Source organism: Furipterus horrens, unplaced genomic scaffold, assembly GCF_987537825.1.
Source record: "Furipterus horrens unplaced genomic scaffold, mFurHor1.1.pri manual_scaffold_1, whole genome shotgun sequence".
Taxonomy (NCBI): domain Eukaryota; kingdom Metazoa; phylum Chordata; class Mammalia; order Chiroptera; family Furipteridae; genus Furipterus; species Furipterus horrens.
In genome coordinates this window covers 48,566,904-48,592,204 of record NW_028327171.1, presented here as the reverse complement: position 1 = coordinate 48,592,204, position 25,301 = coordinate 48,566,904, and the positions used below count along the sequence as shown (strand labels likewise).

Below are 25,301 nucleotides of genomic sequence, written 5' to 3'. Positions count from 1 at the left end.
CCTATGCATGAGAGGATGGAGACCACATCTTATTCTCTTTAGTAACAATGATTGCAACAAGAGCTATCAATCACGAAGTGTGCACGGACAGCCAGGGACATGCTCAGCACTTTACATACAGCCTTAGGAGGTGTCATTGTCCTCGTTTTCAGGTAAGAAAAGGAAAGAGCAATTCACCCAAGGTCTGACTAGCTGGAGCCCATGCTTTCAGACTACCACACTGCTATACTATACCACACCTCTCGTTGAAATGCAATTCCTACTGCATGCCAGCGGTCAAAACTGAATAAGAAAACGTAGCTGAAGACAACCAAATGGAAGGTGCTGAAAAATAAGTTTGCAACCAGATCAAAGCTGATGAATGCCAGCTATCACTCTACAGTAGAACTAAAAGTCATATTATTCTTAGACAGTTTCCAGTGACAGTGAGGAAGATTCTGCAAGTCAGAATTCCTGCTTTGACTCTAGCTTTGCTCCTGACAGCAGTATGACTCTGGGCAAGTCCTTCCCACCTCTCTCTGATCTCATTTCCTCAGCTATAAAAAACAAGCAAACCAGCAGCTGGACTAGGTCAGTAGTTCTCATCAACGTTGGCACCATCCATGAGCTTGTCAGAAATTCTGCACCACAGTCTCTGGGCTGGGACCCAGAAAACCCTCCAGAATGGCTCTGATGCTCCTTCAAGTTTGAGAATCACTAGACTAGATGATCTCTATGGTCCTCCCAGCTCTGCCCCTCTGAGAACCTTAAGTTTCCTCAACATAGCAGCATGGAACTCCTCCCAATTTTGCCACTCTGATTTTGATCTAGTATGAATTAAGACAACTGGCTCTCGCATCTGGCCACATCTGAACTTCCTCCCATGATTAATACAGAAGGTCCCAAGAAACAGTTAGGCTACTGCACTTTTTTTATTCATTTACCACCTCAGCAGTATGCATTCTGTCACTGTATTAAAAAATAAAAGTAAAGACATTAGCAAGGAAGCCACACTATGAGTGCTGTGTCATCCTGGCACCATCTTTTTTAAAAAACCAGAAAGGGGGTTTATCCTGGAGACAAGTCAGTAAGGAATTGCCATATAATCTGAGACGATGCCTTTCTAAGCCCAGTAATCTATTTAGTACAAACCAGCTGAAGGAACGAGAGAGCATTTGCTTTGTACTCCAGTGACACATGTAGATGAAACAAACCATTTCATGTTTATATGAAAAAAGAAAAAAAAATCCCAGATAAACCTTACAAGTATGAAAACACATCCCAAAAAGCACTATTTTCTCTGTGCAGACTATCAAGAAATGGACTGTTCATTGCTGCAACCCTGAAATAGTTCCTGAAAGTCTGTTGTGGAATGTGAAGCAACAAGTGAAAGAATGAATGGATGAGTGAATGAATGAATGAACAAGTGATGAACGAATGACTGAGAGGGCACCTTCTCAGTGTGGTACTAAGGCATGTAGAGATGAGCAAGCTAAAACTCTAAAGGAACTAAGTTTGAGTGTAGTGTGGGCGACGTCAAACCCGTCCACCCATCCATACATCCATGCAACTGTCCATCCACTCAACAAGTGTTCATGGTGCCTCTGCCAGATTCCAGGCAGGAATGAGTGTTTTAGAGAAGTAAAAAGCCTAAAATGAAATAGGCACATATGTAACTATAATAGAAAGTGGAAAGTGCTCAATGCCACACAAGCACTGCAGATAAAGGGCCATGGGAGATCACAAGTGGAATTATTTCAGCGTAGGGGCAAAGTGTGGAAATCAAGGTCAGCTTCACGGAGGAGGTGTGGGACCCTGAAAATCAATTTGGATTCAAACAGGTGATGGTGGCAGGGAACAGCAATCCAGAGTGAGGAAATGTGACAAAGGCAAAAATGAGGGAAGACCATGATAACAAGGTTCCAAAAGTCAGTCGGTCCCCATGCATGGCAGGATAAAGAGGATATACACACAGATGGTAAACAGATCAGTGGTTGCCAGGGGCTGGGGTGGAGGAGGGATGGATGAACAGGTGGGTGACAAAGGATTTTTAGGGCAGTGGAAATACTCCACATGACAGACAGATAAAGAACATGTCATTACACATCCGTCCAAACCCACAGACTGCATGACACTGAAAGCGAACCCTAATGTAAACCAGGGACTTGAGGTGATAATGATCAATTGTGACAAATGTACCACTCTGGTGAGGAATCTTGATAACGGAGAAGGCAGTGCACGTGCAGGGGCAAGAGGAATATGAAAAACCTCTGTACCTATCCTTCGATTTTGCTGTGAACCTAAAACTGGTCTTAAAAAATAAAGTCTTTAAAATGAAAAAAAAAAAAAAAAAAAAAAAGAATTGTAAAAACTATACAGAAGATTTGCTTCTCTGGGATTCTGCCACTGCCTTCGGTGCCCTCAGCTTCTCCCTCCCAAATGGAGACGGGCTCCATGCACCTCTCCTGGCATCGAGCACGGCGCTATGCACCTGTTCCCCCACCTGGCTTCCCAGCTCCCATGCCTTATCAGCACCTCATCCACGTCTTCCTCCTGCTATCAGTGCCGGCCCCAGGCTTAACTGTACTTACTATGCCACGTCTTTACACTACTGTTTTCTGTAATTTATAAGACACATACTGCCCACGAGTGTGTATTTTTAACTCCTGTAAGAAGTTTTGGGATGCAATCTGTGTGAAAGTCAGACTGCAACATAATGTGGTATTGTATGATAAAAGCCTCCAAGAGTAAAAACAATGCATCCTGCTTATTAGACACTGGTTCCATTCCTGGGTGTCACAGATTTCCTTATGAATGATTGTTCTTGGTTTTGCATCAATTTGTTCCAGTCTTCTAGAAATAAAGTTTCCTAATAGTCAAGGCTTCTTTTCTGAAACATTTACTGAGAACCTACGCTATCCTAAAATTAAGCACCTTGGTTCACTTAACTTTTACAAAGTGAAACTATGGGGCTTTGTGAGCATGAAGTACTGTGAGGTATCACTGATCCCTGAACCCACTTTAGAGATAAGGAAAACTGATAAGGAGAATAGCAGAAGAGCCTGAATCCAAATCCAGCTCCTTCAGTCTCTGACTGTTGCTCAAGTATCCACTCAACAGCAGAGACAGGAGCAGGGCACTTCCACCAGCCTTTTTTGACCTTCTCTGGGCTCCCAGCTTCACCCAGAACCATCACTCCCCATTTGGAAGCCTCAGTCTCCTCCTCAGAATACAAGGAGGCTGCAGTGTGATGATTTTTAAGCCCTGCTTTGCCCGAGCCCCTTCCAAAAAAAGGAAAAGCAGAGGAGTGCAAGAAAAGTGGGTCCCATTCTGTCCCACTTCATCCACAGCCACGTCAGTTTAGTCATTCAACATTATAGATTGATTGTAACAGGCTTCTCTATAAAGAATCCTTCCCCAGCTATTTTTTTAATGAAAGTTTTAAAGCCACAGAGATATGACAACTAAATTTTATTCTCATTCGACAAATACTTATAGAACACCTACTTGTACCAGGTGTTGTGCTGGAGGATGAGGATACAACGAGAACAAACATGTGTGGTCCCTGAGTTCATGGAGCTCCTATTCTTGCCAGGGAGACAGACTATAGAATTACAATGGTGGTAAGTGGTCGTAACACGTAGAGCACTAGAGAGACACAACAGGGAAGAAACAAACCAGCTTTGGGGCAGGGTTCTGGGATGGAGGGGAAGAGGCTGCCAAGTTTTAAAGCTGATTAGAAATCAATCAGTCAGAGGGACGGACATGGAACCCTGGACTGGATCCTGGAAAAGAAAGAGGACAATAACAGAAAAACTAATTAAACCCAAATAGAGCCTCGAGTTTAGCTGACAGTAACGTACCAATGGCAGTTTCTCAGTTTTCACAAATGCACCATGGTAAGGTAAGATGTCAAAAATGAGGAAAACTGGGTGAGAGGTGTATGAAAAGTTTTCTGCACAATCTTCACAACTTTTCTGTAAACCTAAAATTATTCCAGAATTAAAAGTTTCTTCCAAAAGATGACAAAAAGAACACACTCATCTCTACCATCTTTTTCAAATCACAATTTTCTGACTTTGTAAGGACAGCACATAATAACAGTAGCTAACATTAAATGGGGCTTACCATGTGTCAGGCTTGGTTCTAAGGGCTTGATATGTATCAGCTCATTTAATCCTCACAACAAGGAGACAGGTAATTTTCTTATTCCCATTTTACGAATGAGGCAACAGGAGCCCAAAGAGATTGAGTAACAAGGTGAGGTATTAAATGGTAGAGCCAGGGTACAAACTAGCTCCAGAGCCCAGGTTCTTAAGAACTACACGTTAGGTCAAAACTTTCAGAATGTTTCTGGATATATATTTATATCCAAAGGATTAATCACAAAGGTTGAAAGGTGAGTATTACGTTTAACGCAACAAAAAAGCAAAGGAACAATCAAGGTAAATTCCTAACTTTTGAAAATGTTTACTGGAGTGGAAACCAAACCCCACTGCCATTACCAATGGCCTCTTTGCATGTAAACAGTATCTCTGAGCTGGGCTGTGTCCTGTGCTCTCTGCCACATCATTCTTAAAGATTTGTCCCACCAGCCCATGTTATGCCCTCCAGTCTGCCACTGTCAGGCTGCCCGCTGACATCTTCACCCCTGAATTGTCTGCCCAGGAATATGGTGAAAAGAAACATGCAAGCCACCAAGGTCTTCAAAACTGACTTAAGCTTTCCAGGTGACTAATTTTCCTAGATGCTCAAGAATGCATGTAGAGAGCCTACCAGTTCTTGCCTCAATTCTGAAAAGCAAACAAAAAGTCCTTGTCTCCATTGTATAATGTTCCCCACTGACTGTGGTTTCCACCAGTGTCAGAGAAAATTCAGGAAGCTTCTCAACTCCAATGTGGGGTCCCTGAGGGAAAAACTTGATCTCATCCATTAAACAATGTTTATTCAATAAAGAAATGGTTCTGAAGAACAGATTGTCTCCTGTAAAGATATGCAGCTAACAAGGGCTGCCACACCCTGATCTTCCCCAATATTGTAGTCATTTGCCTTTAGAAAGTTCTGGAGTACACACCCTGCATAGGCAGAGCCAAAGGAGGAAAAAAAAAAAAAAAGAATCCTCAAGAGATAGAGAGCAAGGGAGCTACCCACCTGAAGACTGGGAAGATTGTAGGCAAAGAGGTAAGCTTCAGTAGCAAAAGAGATGGAGATGTGACTGAAAAATAACAGACAATAGAAAAATAAAATGAGTCCAAGAGGAGGCTGGAGGTAGAAGAACCAGTTTCGCTGAATGCCCCCTATGCATAGACAGGGAGCTTTGCTCACTGCACACTTCTTCATATCGCCAGGTTCAAAGATATGTGTCTGATCAAACAACCCAGATTTACTTCAGTTTAGGCTGGCTTAGCAAATGTTAGCACTCAACATTTTTAGTTGAAAGGTCTCTAAGAGTACACCTATCCTACACTAACATTTCATAGACTGAGGCTCAGACAGGGGAAAACTCATTTCCAGAAATAGAACCCAGATCTCCCCATTCCTTGCCTGTGCTCTTTTCTGCACAGATAAGGATAACAAGGTAAATACTGAAAGAACTCAGCCTGAGGTCAAATCTCCTACGGTTCAGTGGGCCAGATGTGTAGATTATCCTCTATTTCACCTAGTATGTTCCATCTGCTGATGATTAGTGGAGAGGAGAAAATCAGTAGTACTTTTTAAAATAAAGTAAATGACCTCTCAAGAAGAATATAAAAGAGTAGCTTGCCTTAGACAAAAAGTATGATACAAATGATTGAGGATGATTTATCAGAATATGGGTATCTAGGGAGGATGGAAAGGTGGTGAAAAATGGTATGTCGTGGAGTAAATGGAAACTAGACCCGCTAGAATCAAGCTCTTCACTGAGAAACCAAGACCCACTCTTAAGAGAGATTGTGATTCACAAGGCAGAGGCTCTGCCCCAAAGGGACAGAATGTCCTACTAACATGAAGGCTTTTGTAGATGGGCCGTCAGGCGGAACAAGGCCTAAAGCAGAGTTCTGTACTGAAAAGCCTGCTCACCACTTACCGCTTCAGAGTGAGGCTGTAAGGAAAATTGGTCGAAGTTGTACCCAAGTCTTAGGATGTCTCAACCAAATCCATCACATCAGAATTTCACAGTGGGGCTATTCCCAGTGACTCTGTGGCAATCCTCCAGGCCTCGCTCCTCATACAAACTCCATCTCTCTCACAAGCCCAGCTCTTTTGCATGAGGAAAGCCTGCTCTGATTTTACACCCTCAACCCCAGCCCGAAGTCCCTATGTCTGAAATCACTCACTTTACCTGCACACCTTTCATACAAATTAGAACTTCCAAACCTGCAAGTTTCTGAGGTGCATGCCTGAGTACCTCTCCTAGGCTGAGATGCTGGTAGACAGGATCCATGGCTCACAGAAGCTTTTCCAAAAGAACATTGGAACACCAAGCCCAACCAATGTCCTGGGGGGAAAATGGAAGTCTATGATCCAATAACTTGGGACCTCTTAGAAGGTCATAATGTGCATCAGCTTGCTAAAGGCTCAGAAAAGTCCAATGATAAAAATATCCATTTAATTTTGTTTAACTTGGACTTTTCCAAACTTATTTGGCTATAGGAACTTTTTGCCATAGACCACTCTTAACACTCTGGGAAACACTGTCTTAAGAATCACAACATTTAAGGAACTTCAATGCTGCTGGTGCAGCACCTTATCCAATACTTGTACTACTGCACCTCTCATACTAGACCGCATGTCTTCCATAAAAGCAAGGACACCCAGCAAATTGCTTTACAAACTTCAGGCCAATGAATGTGTGTTAAATGAATGACCTAAATCCAATCCTCTCATAGCTTAAGATGAGAAAATAAAAGTGAATATGTCAGCATGACCTCCTCTGTATATTCCTAAGTGTTTAAAAGAATGTCTTACACAAAGAATGGGTTCAATAATTCTTGAAAAATGGAATGGAATGGAATGGAACAGAAGTTTCTTAGCTGTGCCCAAAGCCAAAATTTCCCATAACACTATAAACTCCTGCCTCTTCAATTCCCTCACCCAAGTTGGGTGTCAACCAAAAGAAAATGAAGATGACAAATCAGAAGGGGAAAGCCAAGGGAAAACCAAAGGCCCTTTGGGGTGGGACATGGGGAAATGGTGCTTGCAAACTGATGGTGATAAACAAAACCTGTCTGTATCTTATCTAGACTTAATAAGATAGTTTGCTGAATGTTAATTAAATACTCAGTGGTTGTTACCAACTGTGGTGATTAACTTAATTTTGAATTAAATAAGCAATAAATGCTTAACTGAAGTTCTATCAAATTTTACCCAGCAAGTGAGGAATATGAGGCTCATAATTGACTTTAAACAAGATAGTTATGGCAAGTTAGTTGAATTTTTATTACCTGAAGACAACTGCCTTATTAAATCTAAATTGACTATTTTATTTGATAGAGAAATGTGTCATCTGTTCTTCCCAGTTACCAAAAATGTGTCCATGAAGGTTCACAGTTGGTCCAGACTACTTGAATCTGAATTATTTTGTGTTCTAGTTCTGTTTTAAAAATAAGATTAATTATTTAAGAATGAATAAATGTAAGAGGAAGGGCAATCTAGGAAGGAGTTCTATATGAGACTGAAGAACCAGGTAATCATATTTTCTAAAGTAAAAATCAGGCCTCTGCTTTCTCAATATAGACATGGGGCAGAGATGTTGTTTAGACATCACTATCCAGAACTTTCCCAGATGTTTCCATGATTTAAAAGGCTACTGATATTAAACATTTCAACCACAGTTGCTGTTCAGATAGATGGTTGGCTCTGCTATGAAACACGTTGTATGACCCTAGGTAATGAACCGGACTCTTCTAGGTCTCAGCTACCACCATGTTAAAAGAGGAGGTTGAACTGGAGATCACTGACTTTATTCATTATTTATTTGTTTTGTAGTATGTATAGCCCCTGGAAGAGTGCCTGGCACACAGTAAACATAGACTAGACAAATGAATTAATACATAAAGTTTAGGCAACTCAAAATACTAAAAATTTTCAGTCCTTTCATAGCAAGCTTCTCCAGCCCAGACCATTGTTAAATATTGCCATTTGACAATTCACACAAGGAGAAACAAACCCAAGCCCCTCTTGAGAAATTTCTTCAGTGATCAAAAGAACACAATTTTAAACAATTATGAAATATCATTTCTTACATGCAGGCTGGCCTAGGACATAGGATATCCCTGGTAGGTGGGTATTAATTTACTGACACCAAAATAATGGTTCCTCACTATTCCACAAGAAGAGTAGTCCACTGTTCTTAGTACCTAATCATCCATTTTTAACACTCTCTGCCTGTTGTCCAACTTTGCTAAAATGATTCTGAGAAGCCAAATGGGTAGAGGACCTCCAGGTAAGATAGGTATAGTATCTTTTCCAAAGAAGGAAGGAAGAAAGGAAGGGAGGGAGGAGAGAAAGGGAGGGAAAAATCATGTTTGATAGACCTCGAAAACATTCTAGATTAAGTCTTTAATTGATACCTGAATTTTCACTGTACCATTTCAATCAGACACTGCTTAGAGATCTCCAGTGATGAGAGCTTCAATAACTCTAAAAAGAGCTAATTCCATTAAGAATCAAGAGGTTTCGTGGAATTATTGGAAGAGAAAAGTGGATGGAGAGCATCTCCTTGACAGATATCTAACTCAACAGCCATGAGCTCTGTCGTGTGTCTAAAGACACCGGTCAGAGGATGGGATCACCTCGGGGTTATGCTGGCACCAAGGCTGTGGACTTTGCACATGTCTCACTCAGAGTCTGGGGTTACTCTTGTTTAAATGAGAATGGGTGACTTCTATTCTACCTCTGAAATGTTCCTCATATCCATTTCCCCAACCCTGATTCAGCTTTGTTTTATCTCTTGCCTGAGTTACAGTAAGTCTCACCATCTCCACTACTTACTCCTACAATCCATCCAACGTATGAAAACCAGTTATTTTCCTAAAGCACAGATCCAATCACCCCACTTCCATACTTGATGCCTTTTTCACAGTGCAGTCTCAAGTTAATGCAGCAATAAAGACCTTTATCAATCTAAGTCCCACACTCAGCTCCATGTCGTCCCCATTGACTCCAACTTTCCAAAGCACCATGCACTTTCTCACCCCTGTGTCTCTGTCCATGGTATTGCCCTTGCTTAACTACCTTCTCCTCCTCGGGCCCACCAAACAAATTCCCACTCATCCTTCAAGGCCCAAATGACAGTGTTTTCATTTGTGATGTTTCTCCCAGGTCCCTAGAGTTAGTCACCGTTCAGTTACAAGCCACCAAATATTTGTGCACATACTTTTACATATGGTACTGATTTAAATGACCTCCTTGAGGTAGGGATCACATCCCCCAAAACCAGATTAGATTTCCAGTCAGTCATTCACAAGTACCCATGGCACACGGTGTTGTAGAAATAAACACAGGATTGTGTCAAATAAATGGATAAATGCATCGTTAGGGTTCTGTCCAGCTGCCATTACTGGAACCCTATTCTCAAGTAAAGCTGCTAGGCCAAGAAGAAAGATTTCCAGGTTGGAAATAACCTGGAAAGTTAGCTGACCTAACTTTCACCTTGTTCTAAGAAAAGGTGTTGCTTGCCCTCTGGGTCACAGCAGAGTTTGCCTTTCCCATGCGTCAGGGTAAACCCTACCCTCGGGGTGGCAACTCCCTACTGCAGTTCCTAAAAGTGATTCCTTTTTATAGCAAACAAGATAGAAGCTCCAGGTACATGTAAGTTTTATTTTGTTTTTTCCTTCCTGGGAACTAAACAAGAACCATTTCGGTAGGAATTCATTAGGTAGAGTAAGTACAAATTACTCTGTGACCTCTTGGCACAGAATTTAGTACCACAATGGGTTATCACAGTTCAGTTATAGTTAGAGATCTTTATCAAGATGGGCCACTGAAGGTAAAATATTAGATTAAAAAATTCTGCTAAAGTACACACTCATGTTTTTTAATTCTTAGTAGACAGAGCAATTTTAGCTGCCATGTTGCATCCTGGATTAAGCTTTCCTGTCCTTCTATGTCAAACCCAAGACCCAGCATTTCCAACAAGCTTCTGCTCACCGAGTGGACTTGCCCACTCCATAAGTCCTTCATTTATACCACTCTCATGGCACTTTCTTCTATTTCAAAAGGTATTGACATGTTTTTATCAAATCTAATAAACTTTAAGTGCCTACAATCTAGACATCCCCTTCAAACATCCTCAAAGTTTACCTTTATGAATGTAGTTCACTGAACAAACATTTATTGAGCACGTAACATCTCCTCTAACAAAAACAGTATATGGGGATTGAGTCCTTACCTTAGGCCTGGACTTATGTATATACTTATACTACCTCACTCAATACTCATCTACAGGTGACCGTATCATTTATCCTTCAAAACAGAACACCTCTAAGAGTAAAAGGGGGACACTACGAACACTATACCAGGACACAGGCATAAACCAGGACTGTCCTTGAAAAGCCAGAAAGAAGAGTCCCTCTAATTTTTATGCAAGTACTATTGCTAGAGCCATTTTTACAGACAAGGAAACAGAGACTAATATTGAGGACAGGAATCTCCTAACATCCAAAACATGGTCTCCTTGAGATGCCATGGAACTCCCAGGACATTTGCCCATAGCTATCTTCTCCTAATGGGGAAGTCTGTCTACCTCCTGAAGCCCTGACACATGACAGGTGAGCTGCTGGTCAATGGCCTGAGTGACTAAGAAATGCTGAGGATGGCTCTGGTAGAAAAAGTGCCCCATATGGAGGAGGAATGAGGCCAAAGCACATTTCTTGAAGGTCACTAAAACAGCCCCTGCCCTGTCCTGATCCTTTGCTTAGGTGCCACCACAAATTTTTCAAGAAGACCTGATACTACCCGTCAGCACCTTTCCCATTTGAACTACATGGCGCTTGCTTTGGAGTGAGGTCATAACACAAGCAATTGCTCCAATAGAAGCAAGCCCTGCAAGACTGAAAAACACAACACAAACAAAATCCAAGAGAGTAAGTAGTTACAGTGGAAGAACGGACACTGCACAGCCATTCACTGGTGACAAGAAATGCCTGTGAATGTCTGTGGCTCTCACCTCACTTTGCAGAGCATGTTACTTTCAACAGCGGTGCCCTGCTAATAAAAGGTCTAAAAATTAGTAAGTTGACAAACCAAATCGTGCCAGTGACTAACCCAGGGAGCACAACTAGGATTTGAACTTGGTCCTGTCTGGGTCTAAATCCCACAATATCTATTAGAAGGGAAAGGTGCCATCTCTGTGTGACAGGCACCACGCTAGGCACAAGGAATTGCCACATTACACACTACATTACCTTTTATAAAGCACTATTATGCACATTTCTTGGCTTTCACAAATGCACTGTAATATAGCATATAATCTCTATTTGAAGGTAACAGGCTCAGGAATATTCTGAAATTCGCTTAAGATCACAGAGTTAGTGGGTGGCGCAAACACAGGCCTTTCTTTTTCCTATACCAAAAACCATTGGTAGTGGAACTGCCACAGTGATAGCATAGTAAAGCCCAGATCCTCAGGAATCTGGAGTCTCCCCAAACTTATTCTCAGTTGTCTTCCAAAGTCACAGACACAGGCAGCCAATGCTACTAATCAACACACAATGAAATAATAACAATGCTTCTTGCCTATGCATAGGGTTTGCTAAGGACTTTCACATCAATTTCTCGTGCTCATTTACAGAAGCTACGGAACAGGACAGGAGCTTTTGAGACCAGAGTCTGATTCTCTCTCTGCCACTCCAGGCAAAGCACTCCGTGGGGAGATTTCTTCACCCCTGAATTCTTGCCACACTCTGAGAGACAAGATTGATCCTGCTGACCCTTCTCTTGGACTGCAGGTGGAAGCTGAATCATAAAAATGATTGTAAAATGTATTTGCCACATAAAAAGTGCTCTGAAGGCTATGAAATCCTAATGAGTTCTGTGAGATGGGTTGTGTGTGATTGGCAGGTTTAAGAGGGAGGGGAAAAAACAGAAGGAGCAGATCGAATATTGGCAGCCTGAAAACCTTCAGGCAAGCAAAAATGAGTAGAAATAAAAGGGGAGTGCCGGGGTGGGGGCGTGGCTGTCACAGGGGAGTCAGAAGCTTGGTTCTTGCAAATAAGCCACAGGCATAAATGGCAGTGAAAGAAATAAATCCACGAACCACACACAAACTCAAACTGAACCATCTTAATCACTTTGTTTTCAAAGTGCAAAGCACAAGGTTCAAGCGTAGTAACAATGATCTCTAAGTTACATCCCCTCCCAAATTCTCTTGAGCAAAGCCCCTGGGGGTGGGGGCGGGCAGAGAAGGAATGTGTCAGCCCAGGCTCAGCAGAAACAGAATCAAAAACACCTTTGAAGGAGAGCTGGCCAGAGCCCAATTCCAGTTCAGCTGACAAGGGTGTGACAGAGCAAGTTTGTCCCTTGGGGGGGTGGGGGGGGCTCATTTTCCTCTCCAGTACAAGGAGGAAGCAGGTTGCTCCCGCCACCAAGGCCCCAGCCTGCACTTCCACGGCAACCGGCTGCCAGCTCGCTGCTTCTCCTACTGCCTACAAGCTTTGGTCCCATAAAACTGTTTTTCCAGCCAGCGTTGATAAGCTAGCAAATACTTACAAGGACAAGAGTAAGAACTAAGCTGCCTAATGTGATTCTAATAGCAAACAGCTTCCAGAACCCATTTTTCTCTCTCCGCTCTGCTGACCTGGTACAGGCCCAGCATCTCCTGCCCTGGGACATTTCAGCAGCCTCCTAAGCAGGTCCCTGCCTATGGTTTTGACCACTATCGTTCTGCTACCAGTGTGCTCTGAAGCAAGAACACAACAAGGCCCTCCTTTGCTGGAAAAGTAACAGTAGCCCTCCTGCCCTCCCCAAATGGCTGTCCTCACCCTTAGCTGTCCTAGCAGCCTTTACCATCTAACCCTCAGGGCCATCTTTTACAGAGATCACCAAGCACCCCTTTCTATTCCCCAAGCACCCTTAGGCCTCAGGCTTACACAGATATATCAAGGTATCTATGCCTGGAAAGCTCTTCCACCCCTCCTCTCTCTTCAAAACCCAAGCCAAACTTTTCCATGAGTATCCATATGTTCTTCCAGGTGCTTGGTCACTCCATTTTTAGTGCTGCCATTAGCCTTTGTTAATAAGGCCTTATGGCATTCTATTTCAATCTCTCTCCTATGCTAGAATCAAAATCCTCGAAAACAGGCCCTTGTCTTTAAAAGCCAGTATCCAGCATTTCTGTCTAGCATATGGTAATCACTCAGTACACATGTGCTGAACCAAATACAAAAGGAAGGGGGCAGGGTGCTGTCACAAGCAAGGAACCTGGGAGACATCAAGGAATCAGAAGCTTGGTTCTTGCAAACAAGCCACAGGCATAAACGGCAGTAAACACACACACACACACACACACACACACACACACACACACACACACACAAATCCACAAACCGCACACAAACTCAAACTGAACCATTTTAATCACTTTGCTTTCAAAGTGCAAAGCACAAGGTTCAAATCTAGTAATAATCATCTCTAAGTGAATATTGCCTCCCAAATTCTTCTAAGGAAAGCCCCTGAGGCAGGGGGCAGGTGGAGAAGAGGGTGAGCTAGCTGTGATCACACACATATGTGGGCTAGAAGGGGGAAAGGAGTCCGGAAATGGCTTCATGGCACAAAATAGGTTTGGGCTTTGAACTTCAAGCATCATAGGTCTACAACAGGCAGAGAGACGATGGCCAGGCCAGGGACTCCAGGCAGAGAAAAGAGCACAGGCAAAGGCATGGATAAGAAAACAGAAGAACGTTCAAAGACAAGAGAACCACCTGTGTGAGAGAAAAGTCAAAGAGCAGTTTCAGCTGCGATTACTCTCAAAAGAGCTAGTTTGACCCTGACAATAGAACTGTGCAAGGCCCTCTGTGGCAGGTACCACATAAGTCATTATCAGTGGAGTCCCGTGCCACAGGCCCAAGCTTCTAGATCAGTAAAATGAGTCCCTGCCCTCAACACTGTCATCCGTAGTTGCAGGGAACTTAATCCCTTTCTTTAACGAGAGTGCCTACCACGTGCCAGGCACTCCTCTGGGTGCTGGGAACGTGACCATGAAGCTTATTTTAAAGTGGAGGGGCGACAAAGACAAGCAAACATTTGAGGGGAGACCCCCCCAACATAGAATTATCTGCTGGAGGATGAGCCCCTTGTAGTACAGGCTTCGCCTGCTAGGTGAGTGTTCTGGGAACCCAACTGTATCAGTGGGTAGCTGGTAGCTGGTGTTGTTGTGGGAGGCTGCGTTCAACTTCAGTGAATTTTTTTTGAAGACTCTTTCAATGAATCTGCCCATTTCATGATGGGTGAGTTATGAGTGCACCTGCCCACACTGCGCTGAGTGTTCAGCAGTTCTTAATTAAAAATGACATGACCCCCATACTCCACCATCCCTATTCACCCAATCTCTTCTCCCCGGGTAGATTTTTCTTTGTTTGTTTGTTTCCCCAGATGAAAAAAAGTCCTCAAAGGGAAACATTTTGCTGATGTAGAAGAAGTGAAACAAAAAAAAAAAAAAAAAAAAAAAAAAAAAAGGCAGAAGCACTAAAAGGCATCAAAATCGACGAGTTCACAAATTGTTTTGAGCAATGGAAAAAAATCTCGATAGGTGCGCTGCATCAAATGGAGAGTACTCTGAAGGTGCTTGAAGTTTAAACATGTAAGAATACACTTTTTATAAATAAATTCTGGCGGGGGTGGGGGATGGGTCCCCCGTCATATAAGGTGATCAAGCGGTGATTTGTGCACATATTGTTTCAGTTCATTCATTTCATAAAAAGTTACTGAACACTTTCAGGGCACCAGAGATTATAGGGATTGAAAGATGAGAAAATCAAGGTCTCATTTACTTTGCTGGATGCATTCCTGAGGTCTCTCCCAAGAAAATGCCTGCATCAGTGAATCATCAAAATGCAAATGACCCACCTGAGGCAGGTAGGCCACAGGAAGCAGTTGAGTCCTGAGCCTGCAAACCTTCAAGGAAGGAGTCTGCAAGACCCAGGGAGGGCAGGATCCTATAAGAGCTGTTTAGCTCAGCTCCAGAGGACATCTAGCATTTTCCCAGGAACGTGTATCAAGGGCAATGACTAGGATAAACTCCCTCCATCATAAAATCCTCACCACCTAAGTACTAGGAATGTAATGTAAAACTTGGTGACTACAGGTAACACTGTTCTATAGTAAATCCCAAATTCTCACTATAAAGAATTTTTTTCTTTTCTTTTTCTTTTTTTTTTATTCTGTATATGAGAAGATGAATGCTAACTAAACTTATAGTGGTAACCATTTCACGATATAGGTAAGTCAAACTATTTTGCCGTACACCTTAAACTTATACAGTGATGTATGTCAATTATATCTCAATAAAGTTGGGGAGAAATCCTTATCACTACAGAGGACTGGAAAGAGGGTAATACTGGGGAGGCAGCAGATGGTTTGCTAGAGAGGCTCTGGCTTTTCCAGTTAGGTTTGGGGAGAGAAAACACCCAAAGGATAGAGGGAATGGTAGTATCTTAAGACAGGGAATGGTGAAGACTGCTCACCAATGGAAACTTTCACGATCCCGCCAGGGCCCAATGAATGTAGACTGAATTAAATGCCAAGGAAGAACACTGATAATCAGTGTCTGTTTGAACTTTTCATTCTGCGGGCACATAAAAAAGTGGTGACAAGGCTATAGATCGAGCAAAGGTGGGAAACTGAGCGCTGTCACTTAATAGTGGTGTAACCTTATTTAACCAAACTCATCATCTCATCTACACAATGAAACTGATAATCGTAAAACCAACTTTAACAAATCAGTATGAGAATTACATAAGCACATGTCAAACACTCAAAAAATTTTCAAAGTTATATTATTATTACTATTATGATTAAGAAAGAACACTAGGAGTATTAACATTTTCTAGACTCAGTTCTGTGGTTCAGCTGCTTCCAAGCATGAATCCCATTAACCCTCTGGCCACCCACTCACCCTATTTGAGGAAAATCAGAAGAGATGAAGGCCTCAAGGATACAGCTGTATCCTTTCTCATTTCTGTGACCTGCATTAGGAATGCCCGGGCCATTTCCCCCATGCTTCCAGGAGACCTAGAGCCGGGACCCACAACACACTTCCATTCTCCCTCATACATACCTTCAAGCCCCGGATTTCCACCCAGACAGAGGAACTTCCTGTATCCAGCACAACTTTACCTCCCCTTCTCCACCTCGGTTTCTTCCAGCAAGGCACAGCCTTCCGAACCCTGTTCCAAGAAAAGTCCCCACCCACCAATGCACACACAGAGCTAAGACTCCTAATTACCACCCAAGGTCAAAGTCTCAGGTTCATTCAACCAATTACTGAAGTGTGTTACTATGCTTCCTTCATGACTATCCAAATAACTATTCCCAGAGATGATTTCAGAGCTCCTGCCCAGGCTTGTTCTGTGAATCTCTAGAGATCCATTTAATGGCCCCTATAGCCTACAAGATGAATTTAAATCTACTTAGCAAAAAATAAAAGTCCTCCCGTTTCATCAATTCCCACAGCACGCTTCATGCTAGTCATTCAAAATACAGCTTCAAGAATAAACGTTCGAACATTCCGTATGTCTCCATTTGCCTTCCACTTGGGCATCTCCTACTTAGCCCGCAAAATTCTCTTCGGACACCACTCCCTCTGTGCTGGCTTCCCTGAAATCAACCCCGCTCAGTGCAGAGCAGCCAAAACATAGCCAGAGAATAGCGTGTGCACACGCAAAGACTAGTGCTCCTGAGGAAGAGGGACCCTGTCCTCATCTTTGTCCTCTCACGAAGAGCCAGTTCTTGGTTCACAGTAGGTGGGCTCCAGAACTTATGTGCTTCCTGCACTGATCTTCCCTCTGTGTAAAAATATCCATGTGTTCCATCCTCTGGATTTACCATGTCACCTGGCATCTTTCATAGCCCTGTCCATTTTCCATTAAATGCAGCCAATTTCTGGCCTAAGGGGGCTTCCAGTCCCTGTGAGTTACACCCTGCCCTTGGCCAAAAACCTGTCATCATTCCAGTATCTTAACCAGAGTTCTGAAATCAAATCCAATCTGACTCACCCCTGGTTCCCCATTAACCCATGCGAGTTCCACAGAAAGACAAAGTCACATATTAACGCCAAAAGTCAAAGTTCTGGGTTGTAATTTTGAGCACATTCCTAATTAGCCAAGTGACCTTGGGCAAGAGTTACAATGGAGATGAAAGTATCACCAGGCCCAATTCTCAGGGGATTTTTGAGATTCAAATGGAAGATCTGATGAGAAAGTGTTTTATAAAGTACAAAGCACTATACATTCATACAGGAAATGATTAACAAATTTTATCAAATCTAAACCATTAACTGTAAGATGTACCATCATCGACTTAGAATGAAAAATTGCTCAACTCTGACACATGTGTAAAATTTGAAAAAGTGTGTCTTAGAATTGATGAAATAAACTTATTTGTCTCCAGAATACACGAACATGCTGTAAAATCTTATTTGCCAATGACACATAATAGGTAGTAATATATGTCAAGTAAATGAGTGAACACCCAATTAATATTCGTAGGCCAAATTACTGCTTCTCTCACTAGAAGTGAGCAGCAGAAGGCTTCCCAATGCCAGTCTCTCCCCCCTCAATCATGGCCCAGCTTGCTCAGAACACTCAAATGATGACTTCAAGTCATAACCAAAGTCCCAAGCCTGGCATTTTTAAGGCCCTTCATAATCAAGCCTTCTTGTCCCACCAACCCCTGGCTGAAACTGCCTACCTCCCCGAGAGCAATGACCTCTCCACCAGAATATGTCACCTCAAGGGTCCTAATCAGTCCCAGACATAGTAACCAGCGCAGCCACTCAGCTTCTCCCTCTACCCATCCCAAAAGCCAACTCTAGCCAGCTGCTTACAGGGAACATGACCCTGGGGAAATGCCTGACTCAAAGGTCCCCCAGGCCTGCACCCCTACCATTCAGACAGCTAGTCCCAACTACTTATCTTCCATCTACAGTCTACATTCCAGAATGTAAAGGCCTGGGAGTGGGAGTTGAGGAACTGTTTTAGAAAGATTAAATGAAAGACACACACTCTTCCTTTTAACAGTCTCCAATGCTGACAGGACCCTGGAAGAAGAAATGCTAGACAGGGGATAAAGTGAACCCTATGGGAAATTCTGGCCCCTACCACCACCATTCATTGTAGCACCCACCTTCTCTAGGCCTTTATTTTTGTTTCCCTGTCTGTAAGAGGGAGGGTGAGGATTGGGGGGGGGGGGAATGGGGGAGGGCAGGCGAGTGAGGTTTTCTTAAAATGCACAAGATCTGGGAGAGGTAAGCCATTAAGTCACTAACACCTTAGTGAGAATAAATTTATTGGGAGGGAAACGATTTAGAAAGGGGATGGAGATGGAAAGAGAAAGAAAATTGGAAAAAAAATAAGTCTGGTATTAGGAAAGTAACTCAAGAGATGATCCTAAATTTTTGCATTGTGTGTTGAGGGCTGCGTGGATCCCTGTGAAGGAAAGGGAACCCAGAGCGATCTTTCTGGTTCCCCTAGGACCAGAGTCGCAACTGCGCTATCAGAGTACTCAGGAACAATTCCACAGATTATCTCATCTCATGTGCGCCCTCTCTCCAACTCCGTGTCCCCAACATAGAAACATTTAGTTTCACCTCCATTCTCCAAGTTTTCTTTAGTATTCTCTGATCTATAGTGCCACCCCAACCCCCAACCAGCCTCACCCTCCCCACCCCACCCCGCACAGCTGGCCTCCCTCCACATCCCTGGCTGGCTTCATAAAACTCCCATCCTTCAAAAAGCCCAGATCAAGCGCAAACCCCCTCCAAAGGGCCATCTCTGTTCCCTCTCCACGGACCAGGAAATCAAAGTCCTTTTCCTGAGCCCCTTAAAATGTTATCCATGCCTTTTCCCCAGCACTCAGCACTTTCTTCTTGGGTCAGGTTTGGCGATGAGGAGATCTGAGCGCTCCCTGAGGGCAGGAACTGGCCTTACCTGCCTCTCTCACCTAACAACCCAGCATAGCGCCTGGCACATAGTGGGCGCTGGAGAAATGTTTGGGGAAAGGAAATTTAAAATCGAAAGCCATTTAGTTTAATTACAGCTAGACAGACTTCGAGGGAGGCCCTCCTCTCTGGACCTCAGTTGTCCCATCTGTAAAATGGGAGGGGGGGGGGGCTTGGATGACTGGGTTCCTAGGCCCCTGCCACAGTGACAACCGGGATTCCGCGAAAGCTCTAAGCAGCTGGGCGTGGCCCCGCCCCCTGGGGGGGCCCAGAATAGCCCAGGCAGGGGGCACGCAGGGAACGGCTCCAACCCCGCCCAGCCCGCGATCTGAGCTTCCCGAAAACCTCGGGGTCTCTCTTCCACGGCGTGCACCCCGTGATTGCGCCGCAGCCAGCACTTCCGCACCGCGGGCCCTTCGGCCCGGGCAGGGCGCGCACTCCACACCCTGCGCTCGCGCTCCTGCCACCCCAGAGGCGCTCGCGCCCGGGGAGGCTGGGGGTTCCCGAAGTACCCGCGGGCGGAGGGTGGGGGGAAGGAAGGAGGATTTGCAACAATACCTCTGGGAGGAGGCAGCCGGGGCAGCGGCGGCGGCGGTGGCGGCTGGAGGCGGAGGCAAAGGCGTAGGAGGAGGTGCCCAGGCACTCCCCCTCCCATTGTCCCCAGCCCCGGACTGGCCCGGCCCCACGCCCAGCACCGTGCCCCGTGCCCCGGGCCGTGCAACCAGCCCTTACCTTGCAGCACCCGGCTGTCCCCCTGCTCGCTAAAGCTACTTATCCCGGGAAAGCTCGCGCGGGGCCCGGGAGCGAACCCACAGACAAAAAAGTGAAACTTCGGCAACGCTGGAGCGGCTGCTGGTTGGTGCCTTTCCCCCTCCTTCCTCCCCACCGTCCCCACCCCCTCCCCTCGGTCTCCCGTGCGGTGCCCTGAGAGCTGGAGGCTGACGTCAGGGGCCTGAATTCCTGACTTTGCCTGCACGCATTTGTCCATGTAAGGTATGGGAAGGCGGGTGCCCACGGAGCCGCCGCGCGACGCTCTCCTGGTGGGGGAGGGTCGCCCGCGGCGGGCAGTGGCTTTGCCAAAAGGTGGGCGCACAGCGGGCATTTTATTTCCTGGGAAGAATAGGAGGGGACGCTGGGATGCAGGGAGCTTTCAAAGGAGGAAGAGAAAGAGGGAGGTGTGGAGGCTTTGCCTGCACTGGAGGAAGGGGAAGGAGACGTAGAAGGAGGAAGTGGCCGAGTCGAGGGGCTGTTTAAGTAATGGGAGAACCTGCATCTGCTCTTAAAGGCGCCAAGGTAGGGCTCTGAGTCTGAGCAGCTGAGATCCTGTCCTGGAAACCCCTCGCTTCTGAGCCTCTCTCTGCATTCCCAGCAGGACTCACAACGTATTGGCAAAGACCAACTTCCAACCCAGCCACTTCACACATGAGAAAAGTGAGGGTCTCGAAAGAGAAATGACTTGCACAGGGTTGTACCCTACACGGACCCGGGCATGGGACCTGGGTGCTCTGACCCCCAATCCGAGTTCCCGGCGCCATGCAGGGCTCTGACTCCCTTCACACGGAGCAGTGAACAAGGTTAGATGTCAGCGGGCCACGCAGACCACCCAGTGAAGAGATTTCGAACTTCCTTTGGCCCAGAGCCAGTTCCTGGAAGGTCTGATTGACAACCCTGAATAGCAAAGTCTTCAACTGCTTCAGGGTTACTTCCTCTGCTCGAATAAAGGAACCCATGGAGTTGAACATTTATTTCACAGTCTGGTCCTGAAGTCCAGAAACCGTATTCTATGCTTATAGCTGCAAAAAGAAATCAGCGAACTGGGTGAACTGGTTTGAATAAAGGCAAGCCTGTTCTTGGAAAGTTAGAGTTGGATTTTTTTTTTTTTCCTGTCATTTGTAAATGTGAGCAATCATGAAAACCACCGTTTTACTATGCCGAGGCTGGTGATTTTGTTACCTTGTATTTCTATTCTATTGATAGCTACAATAATAATCCCTCACTTCTGCACATCATTGAAGCGCTTTCTCAGTGTTAGATTGGACATAGTATAGTCCCCTTTTTACATTTGAAGAAAAAAGGTAAAGTGACTCACACAACACAAAAGCACCTGAACTTAATTCCACCCTTCCTAGTCACCTGACTAACCCCACGATGTTTCCACCCAACCCAGAGGCCCTGACCTTCATCAAGCAGGACTTAATTCCCATTCATGAATACCGAGAGGACACTTTGAGTTACCTATTCATGAAACCTCCCAAACCTAGTTCTGGGATTTGATGGGATTTTTTTAACCAAGAATTAAATAAATGTAGAAACATATATCATTGCACTTAACATTTATTTAACACCTTCCTTGTGCAAGGTCTTTGAATTTCTGGGTTCAAATTGCTTTATCTCTCTTCCTCTCATGTTCTCATTTACACATAGAAAAATATGAAGATAATAACAGAGAAATATGGTCAAGAGTACCTATTCCATGCAATAATGAAATATTTTTCTCTTTGCAACTAACGTAGTTAGATATAGGAAAAAATGAACTTTTAAAAAAGGTGTTGTGGGGCTTTGAAAAGATCACATGCTATTCCAACACAATTCATTTACTCTGCCCTCAATATTTCAGCAAACCCATGTTCTGAGGGCTACTGTTTAATATGAAAAACACCTGATATCACACAAAGTAAGAATGGATTCACCCAATCCTCATCAAAAATAAAAGGACTTGACCAGCATTTCTTTTTCTCCCATTATCCCACTTATAAAGAATAATAGGGTTCTAATGAGGATTAATAAGATTTAATAAGGTATAATTAGAGTCATTCATTTCCTCCATCATACACATTATAAGAGTGCTGTGTTAGATTCAGAAATACAACTAATTATGTTGAAACTGTTATATGGCTGTGTTGGGGAAGATCACTGTGTTTCTCCTCCTAAAATATCTATGAATTTCTCAGGTTAGCATAAGCATTATATAAAGTTAATCACAAAAGATGATTTCAACTCATGAGGCACTCACCAGGAGTGTTAGAGGTAAAGGAAATTGGGTGCTTAGCAAACTGCATGCACTGTTGTCATCAGTGGCAAACTCAAATCAAAAGCCTCATTGTCATTTGCTGGTCTGGTTTCTTTTGTATTCTCACTTTTCTCAACATCCCTGTTAAAACCTGATGTGTGCAGGGGGTTTGGGAAAGAAGAGAAGGGTGTTTAAATTTGCAGACTCGATGTTAGAGAAATACAGATTTACACTTTGAGAGACTAAAAGAAGCACAGAATTTCTGCTGAGGCAGAGGTCATGTGATCCTGGGGTTGCACTCTGGTGCCCTACAGAAGCATTCTGATTGGTCCAGTTATGACACACAAAACTTCGAGGAAGGCCTGGCTGTGGTCCTACCATTTCCTTGCATCCATTATGGTCCCCTACCCAGAGGCCTTTGTAGAACTCATGTCAGTCTTTTCTTTGTGCTTATGCTGTGCCAGGCAATATTCTAATGATTTTTCATATACTTTTCATGGAACCCTCACAAAGCCCTTCTGAGGTTGGCATTTTCATTTTCTATATTTCATCCATGAGTAAAGTAAAGCCCAGAGAGGTTAAGTAGCTTGCTCTTATAACAGAGCCAGTATATGGGTAAGCTGAGATTCTCCCTGAACCCAGGCAGCCTGGCACTTGGCTCACTCACTGCTGAGTGACCATCTGGTCTCAGCTGGAATACTCCAATGTGCAGAACTCATAATCTCCCAACAGCTGACCAAGATGAAAAAATATGAAGAGGCTACTGGAGAAATAATAAGGATAGGAGGGGCATGGAAGATAAACACCAACCTGATGTCCCCTCTCTGCAGCCTCACCCCCATGAGGCCAAACTCCTTATTGTGGTTTGCACAGCTTTTCAGACATTTCTGCTGGTCCTTCACATGCATTCACCCTCCAGTCAACAGAAGTTCTAGTGGTTTCCCAAACACATCTTACCTGTTCATGCTTATCAGCCTTTACACAGGTTCTTCTTTCTCCCAGGAACCCTCTTCCTTCTCCCTCCATCCAGTAACTCTTACCTAACCTCTTCAGACTCCCCTTAAATATTACCTCCTTCTTGAGGCCTTCTAGCCCTTCCCACCTCCTCCAGTGGACACATTACCCTCATAGAGTGCTCCCATTACTCTGCTTACTTCAATCCATATGACTGAATAATGTCATTGATCACCTTGTTTTTTCCTGCTACTGAACTGAGACTAATTCATCTCTGAGTCCTTAACACAGTACTTGTCTTGATCATTGTAGATATTCAACTGTTTCCCCTTCTTCACCTTCTCCTTCTCCTCATCTTCTTCTTCTTCTCCTTCTCCTCCTCCTTATTCTTCTCCCCCATCCTCCTTCTCCTCTCTCTCCTCCTCTTTCTTCTTCTTCTACTCCTCCTCTTCTTCTTTTTCCCTCTCCCCCTCCTCTTCCTCATCCTCCTCCTTTTTCTTCTCCTTCTCCTACTCCCTTCTTCATTTTTACTACTCTTTCTCCTCCCCCTCCTCCTCCTCCTCCTTTGCACTGAAGGCAGAGGAAGATGCACAAGGTATAGAGCCTGAGCATTTAAATAAAATCACATAACTTCCTCAAGAAATGAGGCCTGGCTGTAAGAAGACCAGTGGGAAGGGAAAAGAAGAGTCAGAGGAGCCCAACCATTTAGAATTAGAACCAGGATTGCTATGAGAAGGCAAAGGAGAGGAAGGTTTTTAATCCTTTCCTTCCCCTAAAACTGCTGTGTAACTTCACGGCAAGTCACTTCCTTTCTGGTCTCAGTTTCTTTCTCCATACAATTAGGTTCTTAGATTTTATGTTCTCCGACACTCTTCCAGCTCTTCTATTTGATGCTACTTTCAACCTGTTGACCAAATTTTCTTCCCAAAGGATAGCATGCCACATTATGCTCTGTTCTTGGCCTTCTCACATTTTTATTTTATAAATTACCTAAGGATATAATTCTGCTCTGTGAGTAAACAAGGAATGAAAGCAATGGTTGTTTGGCAGCTTTATATTAAATAAATTCTTTTAAAAAATATCCAAGGTCGCTTTTCTCCAAGAAGAACTAAGCAGAAGTGACAGTTCTAATATTTTATATACCTAGCTCTCTATAGTTGAGCTTATTCTTCTCTCAAGGCTATTGTACTAGCATGTGATGCAAACATGACCTCTGACCTGGTCAGAAAAGCATTGGCCTTTTGTAAAGAAATGAAAACTTGATATGGTAAACATTAGTGATAGACTTTCAGTAATGCCTCATTAAAGGTAATGAAGCAGTTTACAGAAGGTTTATTTACTCTCTGTTCTGCATACTTCATTGTACCATGGGAAAAAGAATGATTACAATGTAAACAAAAAAACACATCACTGCTCTTCCAAAATGAATATTGTCTCCCTTTTTTGAGTATTAAGTTTTTTCCTTGAGGGGAAAATAGTGTCACAAGCTACTTTCTTTATTGGTTTAGAGGATTCAAGCCAATGTGAACAAATGATGACTTGTATCTACTCTGGGTTTCTGCACAATTTTATGCAGTTTTCAAACCCAGTGTTCAGCCAGTGGCTGTAGAGCAATCCCTGTTTGCATTTTGCCACATCACAGAATCAGACTACCTGAATATATTTTGGCCTAACCCAACTCAGCCACCTGTACAAGTCTGCTGAGTTTTCACCTCAGGTGAGCCCAGAACATAGAAGAGTTGTGACTGTGCCAATGGACCTTCAGAGGTCGGGCAGTCCAATCTAACGGGGGGCCAGTCTTTGGTATCAGAAATATTCATGGATGGAGCTTTAACCTCTCCTGGGTTCACAGTGACTGAAAAGTTTCAAAGAGGCTCAAAGACAAAGGGAGACAATTTATACCACTTTTTTTTAAATAACAACAAGTGTCTACAATGCATCTATTAACTGTATTTTGTCTTGGAATACAGTGTTGAGGAAAGTAGACACAGTGCCTATCCTACATGCTAACACAAAGATAGTATAGTTTATGCTTGAACAACACAGGGGTTGGGGTGCTGACCCTCGAATGGTGGAAAACCCATGTATGACTTTTGACTTCCCAAAAACTTTACTAATAGTCTACTGGAAGCATTACCAATAACATAAAGTCAATTTGTTACAGAAACAGAGGAGTCCAAAAATCCCTGGAGTTTGAGGCTGGGGGATGGGGAGAAGGAAGCA

At 43.8% G+C, this 25,301-nt stretch overlaps 1 protein-coding gene and 1 long non-coding RNA gene across 3 annotated transcripts in view; one reads left to right on the top strand and one right to left on the bottom strand.

The window, feature by feature from the left end:
- The window catches only part of LPP (LIM domain containing preferred translocation partner in lipoma), a 646,088-nt gene extending 626,361 nt beyond the window's left edge, over positions 1–19,727 (bottom strand). Inside the window, exon 1 of one of the 2 annotated variants that reach the window (XM_090275238.1) lies at positions 19,673–19,727. The gene's annotated coding sequence lies outside the window, so the exon portion shown is untranslated. Of the gene's footprint in view, positions 1–16,234; positions 16,347–19,672 lie in introns of those variants that run through there. The other variant, XM_090275243.1, reaches the window with a different exon arrangement.
- On the top strand, positions 19,404–20,975 carry LOC150021064 (uncharacterized). The gene is made up of 2 exons (XR_016510623.1): positions 19,404–19,969; positions 20,487–20,975. It is a non-coding gene; the product is annotated as an uncharacterized LOC150021064 (long non-coding RNA).
- Positions 20,976–25,301: the final 4,326 nt, after the last annotated feature.